The 6199-nt window shown below is 42.7% G+C and overlaps 1 non-coding gene across 1 annotated transcript; it reads left to right on the top strand.

Annotated features, from left to right (window-relative positions):
* The first annotated feature begins 2193 nt into the window (after positions 1-2193).
* Positions 2194-2357, top strand: LOC122805053. The gene has a single exon (XR_006365283.1). It is a non-coding gene; the product is annotated as a U1 spliceosomal RNA (small nuclear RNA).
* Positions 2358-6199: the final 3842 nt, after the last annotated feature.

Genomic DNA, 6199 nt, shown 5'->3' with positions numbered 1-6199 from the left:
CCAAAAAAATCCACAAAAGTTCTGGGCCGCAGTTAAAAGCCTATTACAACCAGGTAATATTGCTACTCTCACTCCAAAAACAACTGACAGGAATAAAGGCATAGCTACCCAATTCAATACCTTCTTCACAGAATCCATTCCAACTCTAGCCAACAGTCATTCTAACACCAATACCACCCCCAAATCAGTCATTAGTACACCCTCGCAAGACACCTCCACCCAATGTAAATTACATTCTGTATCCACCAGCTACATCAATAAACATCTGAAAAAACTAAAACCTACAACATTAGCTGCCAACATCCTTCCTACTGACTATCTTAAAATCGCAGCAGAAGCCATCTCCTATCCTATAGCCATAGTCATAAACAGATCAATAGCTGAAGTACATGTACCCTCTATCTGGAAAATATCACACATACTACCCCTTCACAAAGGTCAGACCTCATATGAACTTACTAACTACAGCCCCATTGTCATTCTTTAACCCTTATCCAAGATCCTAGAAAGAATAGTACACACATAGCTCATGAAATACCTTACCTCACAAAACCTACTATCTAGTACTCAACATGGTTTTCATCCTGCTTATAGTACAACTTCCCTACTAACCTTTACCAATAAAGTTAACCAACATAGAAACAACTTCCAATTTGTATCAGCTTTATTCCTTGACTTGTCAAAGCCTTTAACATGGTCAACCATAACAAACTCATTAATACCCTTTCCTCCCTCAACATTAATATCACAATATTAACTGGTTCCAGAGCTACCTTTTTGGTTTTAGAGTTGTACTGTTAATTGTTGCTTAGATCTCTGCTGAAACTGTTTTTCCCACCTCCCCCTATTTTCTGTCGTGTCTTCAGTTGGTATAACTGTTTTTTACAGCTTGTGTGTTATCTAACTCAAGGATCACTTGCATAAAGTTAGACCTGTTAGTAACAGCCTGTATTTCATTGCTGGAACCTGTGTTCTGAGAGACTGCTTTTAAATATATCTGTAAATATCTCTGCTGAAACTGTTTTGTCCCTGTTCTGAGAGATTGCTTTTCAATCTATCTGCAAATATACAGAGCTGAGTATATTTTTTTGGTTTTAGAGTTTGTACTGTTAATTGTTGCTTAGATCTCTCCTGAAACTGTTTTCCCCACCTCCCTCTATTTTCTGCCGTGTCTTCTGTTGGTATAACTGTTTTTTATAGCGTGTGTGTTATCTAACTCAAGGATCACTTGCATAAAATTAGACCTGTTAGTAACAGCCTGTATTTCATTGCTGGAAGCTGTGTTCTGAGAGACTGCTTTTAAATCTATCTGCAAATATACAGAGCTGAGTATAGTTTTTTGGTTTTAGAGTTTGTACTGTTAATTGCTGCTTAGATCTCTGCTGAAACTGTTTTCCCACCCTTCCTAGTTTTGGCTTGCAATTTTAATTTGGTGGCTTTTGCAGTTGCCCGCCCCACTGTAGATTTGATCTGGGACACTCCCCCAGTCCTATTTCTTTACCACATTCTACCTAATAAACTCTTTCTGCATTGGCTTTTACTCCTTTTTAATTTAATTGCATTTTTAAAACTGTGTTTGGTCTAATATTGCTACATACTCAAATGTGCTAGATTGCACTGCATGTGAATTGTTTTAACTGCTGTTTTAACTACTTTTCTGTAAAAAAAAAAAAAACACTGTAAGCCTGTTTCCTACCTTTCCTGTAACTAGTTTTCCAGATATAGATTTGCTGTATCCAGGACTGTATGTAAGCTTCTGAGCCCCCCCCCCCCCACACGCCTTTCTGTGTTGGAGGGAAGCCTTCTAGCTTATCAGTGGGAGTGGTAAGCACTAGGTAACCTGTCTACGACATAATGAGTGGTTCTAGCCCAGAAATTGTAGTTATTGGATGTTTGGGCAGTCTTTTCCATCTATCTCAACTTTCTGATTTGAAAGCCTGCATTTGCACTTGTTTCTGTCCAGTAACTCGTCTAGTGCAGATACAGATTCTTAGTTTTAGCACTTAAATTTGCTTATTCATGCTCAGCACTTGTTCAGAACTTGTAAGCACTAAATAAGCTACTAATTACTATAGCACTCAACCTTCCTCATTACCTTGAGGAAAACAGTTTTTGTACTTACTTTTCTCACTTGCTTAGAGAAAAACAGCTCTTGTACTCACTTTCCTCACTTATCTAGAGGAAGAGTTTTTTATACTTACCTGGCAGGGGGAATACCACGATCAAGAAGGTGGGTTGCCCCGTGAGGAGCTCCTTCCATTGCACACTTGTTGGGTTGACCCTGTGATTTCCCCAAAATGTGAAAACTCAACTGCAGAATTTATGGTAGTAGGGGGACTGTTCGCCACACTTCCCTCAGTTTAAGTTACAAAAAATATTGGCTTTTTTTTCTCTGTGTGTGCCCACCACACATTTTGTGTCAACGGGTTGGGAGGGTGGCCTAATTGTTAAGGTGCTAAGGTTTGAGTCTCACAAGGGATAATTGGCTAGGCTTAAAATGGCTCGCAAGGGCAGTTAGCTTAGTACTAATCTATTAACCTATTAACCTATTAACCTATTCAGGCATGTCCAAGGGTCAGCTCCCAGTGTTCTCTCCTGTTTATCTGATGAATCTGGACATCTTGAGGCAATGTAGAAATTGCCTCATGTACACAGACAACCCTCGCCTCCTACCACACAACACTACAACCTGTAAGAGAAGCACTTATCTAGCCAAATTGGAGGTAAAGCTCTCTCCAAGCAAGACTGAACTTGACAGTCAAGAGGAGAAGGTAAACATTTGCACCACACCACACTCATGACATAGTCTCACTAAATCTACACCACCAAAATCCACACATAGTAACACAAAAACATTTGCAGAGGCTCTCAATAATAATTTGTCTAAGCAACAGAGACCTCCAAAGCAGAAACGCAAGCAACCTCCATCCCCCAACACAACCCAAATGACACGTAGCCCACAGACTCAGTGTGTCACTCAAACACAGCCAATAAGGCAAAACAACGTACCCAACACACGAGTCATAGGTGATGTCCCACTCACCAGGCTAAACAAGAAGAAGGTTACTGTCGGCTGCCTGTCAGGTGCCAGGATCTGCCACATAACCCACGCACTCAGGTCACTCCACAACAAGTACAAATATGACTCTGTCATTGTCAATGTTGGTGTGAATGACCTGAAATGTACCTCCCTGGACTACATGAAAAGAGACATGGAAGAGCTCTCTGATCTTGTACCACAGGCAGGTATGACCCTAGCCCTGAGTAGCATTCTGCCAACACCCAGAATTATACTGCAGTACAAGGACAAAATGATTGACTTTAACAATTGGCTAAGCTTCTGGTTTCATTCTAAGGGGATCCAGTATCTGTCTGCTTGGGATGACATGGTAGACAGACCACAATGCTTTGCCAGAGATGGCCTGTGCCTGTTGCCCTGGGATTCCGGATACTGGCTAAAGCTCTTGCCGCCCCTATAGTGCCTTTTTTAGGCAAGGTTTAAATGACAAATTCACCACCATAACAGGAACAGGCAAGCAAAACCTGAGGGTAACGTTACTCAATGCAAGAATTCAAAATCCCAAAATGCACTCACTCGAGGCACTCCTTAAAATGAAAAACATTGATATCTGTGCAGTGACGGAGACCTGGTTCAAGGCTTCAGAGAACACCCCTGGACTACCAGGCTATAACTTATACCACACGTTTCGGTCATGTAACCTGAACCAAAACACCAAAGGCAGTGGTGTGTCCAAATTCATTAAGGATATCCACACCTCCAGGCTAGTTGGTCAGCATAATGCATCCAAGTGCAACTAACTCTGGGCAAAACTGCAATCCAAATTGTACTTGCTACAGATCCCCCACCATGCCCCAGGATTCCCACTCCTCTTTTCTTGATGTACTGGAAAATATTAGGGTTCAACCAAACACCCTAATAATGGGTGACTTCAACTACCCCACCATTAACTGGGAAAACTACTCATGTACCAACTCCTTAGCTCAACGCTTTCTGGAAATCATTAACTTCAATGCCCTGGATCAATTTATCCACACTCCCACCAGGGGTAACAATATCCTAGACCTAGTCATTACCAACCTGACTGACCGGTGTACCACATCTGAAGTCAAGTCATCGTTGGTCCGATCCAACCATAAGCTAATCATCCTTGATATCCACACCCCCCCTCCCCCATTACGGAAACCACAGTAAAACTTTCTCCAAAGCCAACTTCATGCTTCTTATGACAGAACTGCTGAATCCTATGCAAATGCACTGTATAAGCACTTACACAAGTGCATGGATCATGCTATCCCAAACAGAACCAAGATGCTATCCTTCAAAAAAAGGAAGGCAATCTGGTGGTCCCCTGGCATAAAATACTGTACAACAGAGGGAAGAAACTGTTGCAAAGGAGAGTAAAATCCCATGAGTGGAGGAGCTCCCTGGTCAGCCTCAGTAAGAAGATAAGATCCCTTATAAGATCCTCCAAAGCTAACTACAAAAACAAAATTGCCACTAATTCTAAGGACAACCACAAAGCATTCTATAGCTATGTCAAGAATCTCAATGACAACACCCAGATCTGCTTTGAGTTACAGCACAATGGCACGAAAATTACAGAACCAACTGATATTGCCAACATCCTGGCAGATGGGTTCAGTGCTAACTTTATGCTTCCCCTCACCCCCTAAAGGACCCATATCTATACAGGAAAAATGCATAGTCCCTGTAATCACAACTACACAGATTAAAGCTGCACTCTCTAAAGCGAAAAACACAGCATCCATGGGACCGGACAACATCCCAGGCTGCATTTTACACGAACTTCAGAACGAACTGGCTCCCCACTTAAGCACCATGTTCAATAACAGCCTCGCATCAGGCTTTGTGCCCACTGAATGTTGCACAGCAACAGTTATCCCACTTCACAAATGGGGAGCCACCACTGACCCCGGGAACTATTGACCTATTAGCCTGATGAGCCTGGTCTGCAAGGCCATGGAACGTATCATCATGGAACTCATAAACAAAGACATTGATAACCTCCAAACTCTGGATCCCACCCAGTCTGGGTTTGTGAAAGGCAGATCATGCCTTCTGAACCTGATCGACTTCTATGAGGCAGTCACCAAAGTCATAGATGAGAGTAAGGTGGTTCACACAGCCTATCTTGACCTCGCCAAGGCTTTCGACACCATCCCCCATTCTGGAATTATAGCTAAACTCACTAAACTAGGTATAAATCCCTACGTCACAAGATGGGTTGCCAACTGGCTCACTGACAGAACTCACACTGTAAAAGTTGCAGACTCCAAATCTGACCTCAGACCAGTGACAAGTGGAGTACCACAAGGTTCAGTCCTGGGACCTCTCCTGTTTGGTATCAGCTTCTCTGAAGTACAGTCTAACACAGAAGGCCTCTGGCTAACGTAGTTCACAGATGACTGCAAAATAGGAGCCGTAGTCAAGTCCCCAGTTGATGTGGACATCCTACAGAAGGGCCTAACTGAGACAGATGTCTGGTGCCAGAGCCATGGCCTCAAGCTCAATGCCAAAAAGTGTAGTGTCATCCCCTTTGGTAAAAACTCTCTACCCATGAACTACCACATAGGCAGCAATCTACTTAACACTGAATGTGTGATAAGAGACCTTGGGACCCAGGTGGACAGTAGTCTATCCTTTGATAGTCACATCGCCACAGTAATCAGGAAGTCCTTCTACATGGCACACCTCATCATAAAAGGGTTCTCATCCAGGAAAAAAGAGCTCATTGCTCCCGTCTACTCAACACTCATTATACCCATTATAGAGTACAAAGCCCCTTTTGGAATGTACCTCACAAGACATCTGCAGCAGCTGGAAAGGCCACAGAAGTTCCTCACAAATAGAATTACTGGCCTCAAACAAATGCCCTACACTGACTGTCTGAAAAAACTCCAGCTTTATTCCATAGCATATCGCCTACTCCGAGGTGATCTCTGCTTAACATATAAAACTATGTCAAAACCAGAGCTGTTGGACATGCTACATCTAAAGAAATCCCAATCCCTCAGAGCTACACACTCTAGGGACCTAAACCTTGTCACCACAATAAACAGGACATGCTGGAGGGATAGATTGCATTCCCAGAGACTTCCCATACTCTGGAACAGGCTAACCATATATGTCAAGCAAAGTTCTTTATTAGCACTCTTC

This window comes from Protopterus annectens, chromosome 6.part0, assembly GCF_019279795.1.
Source record: "Protopterus annectens isolate FY-2018-M chromosome 6.part0, PAN1.0, whole genome shotgun sequence".
Taxonomy (NCBI): domain Eukaryota; kingdom Metazoa; phylum Chordata; order Ceratodontiformes; family Protopteridae; genus Protopterus; species Protopterus annectens.
The sequence above is the reverse complement of the archived record's forward strand: the minus strand, read 5'-3'. Positions and strand labels throughout refer to the sequence as shown.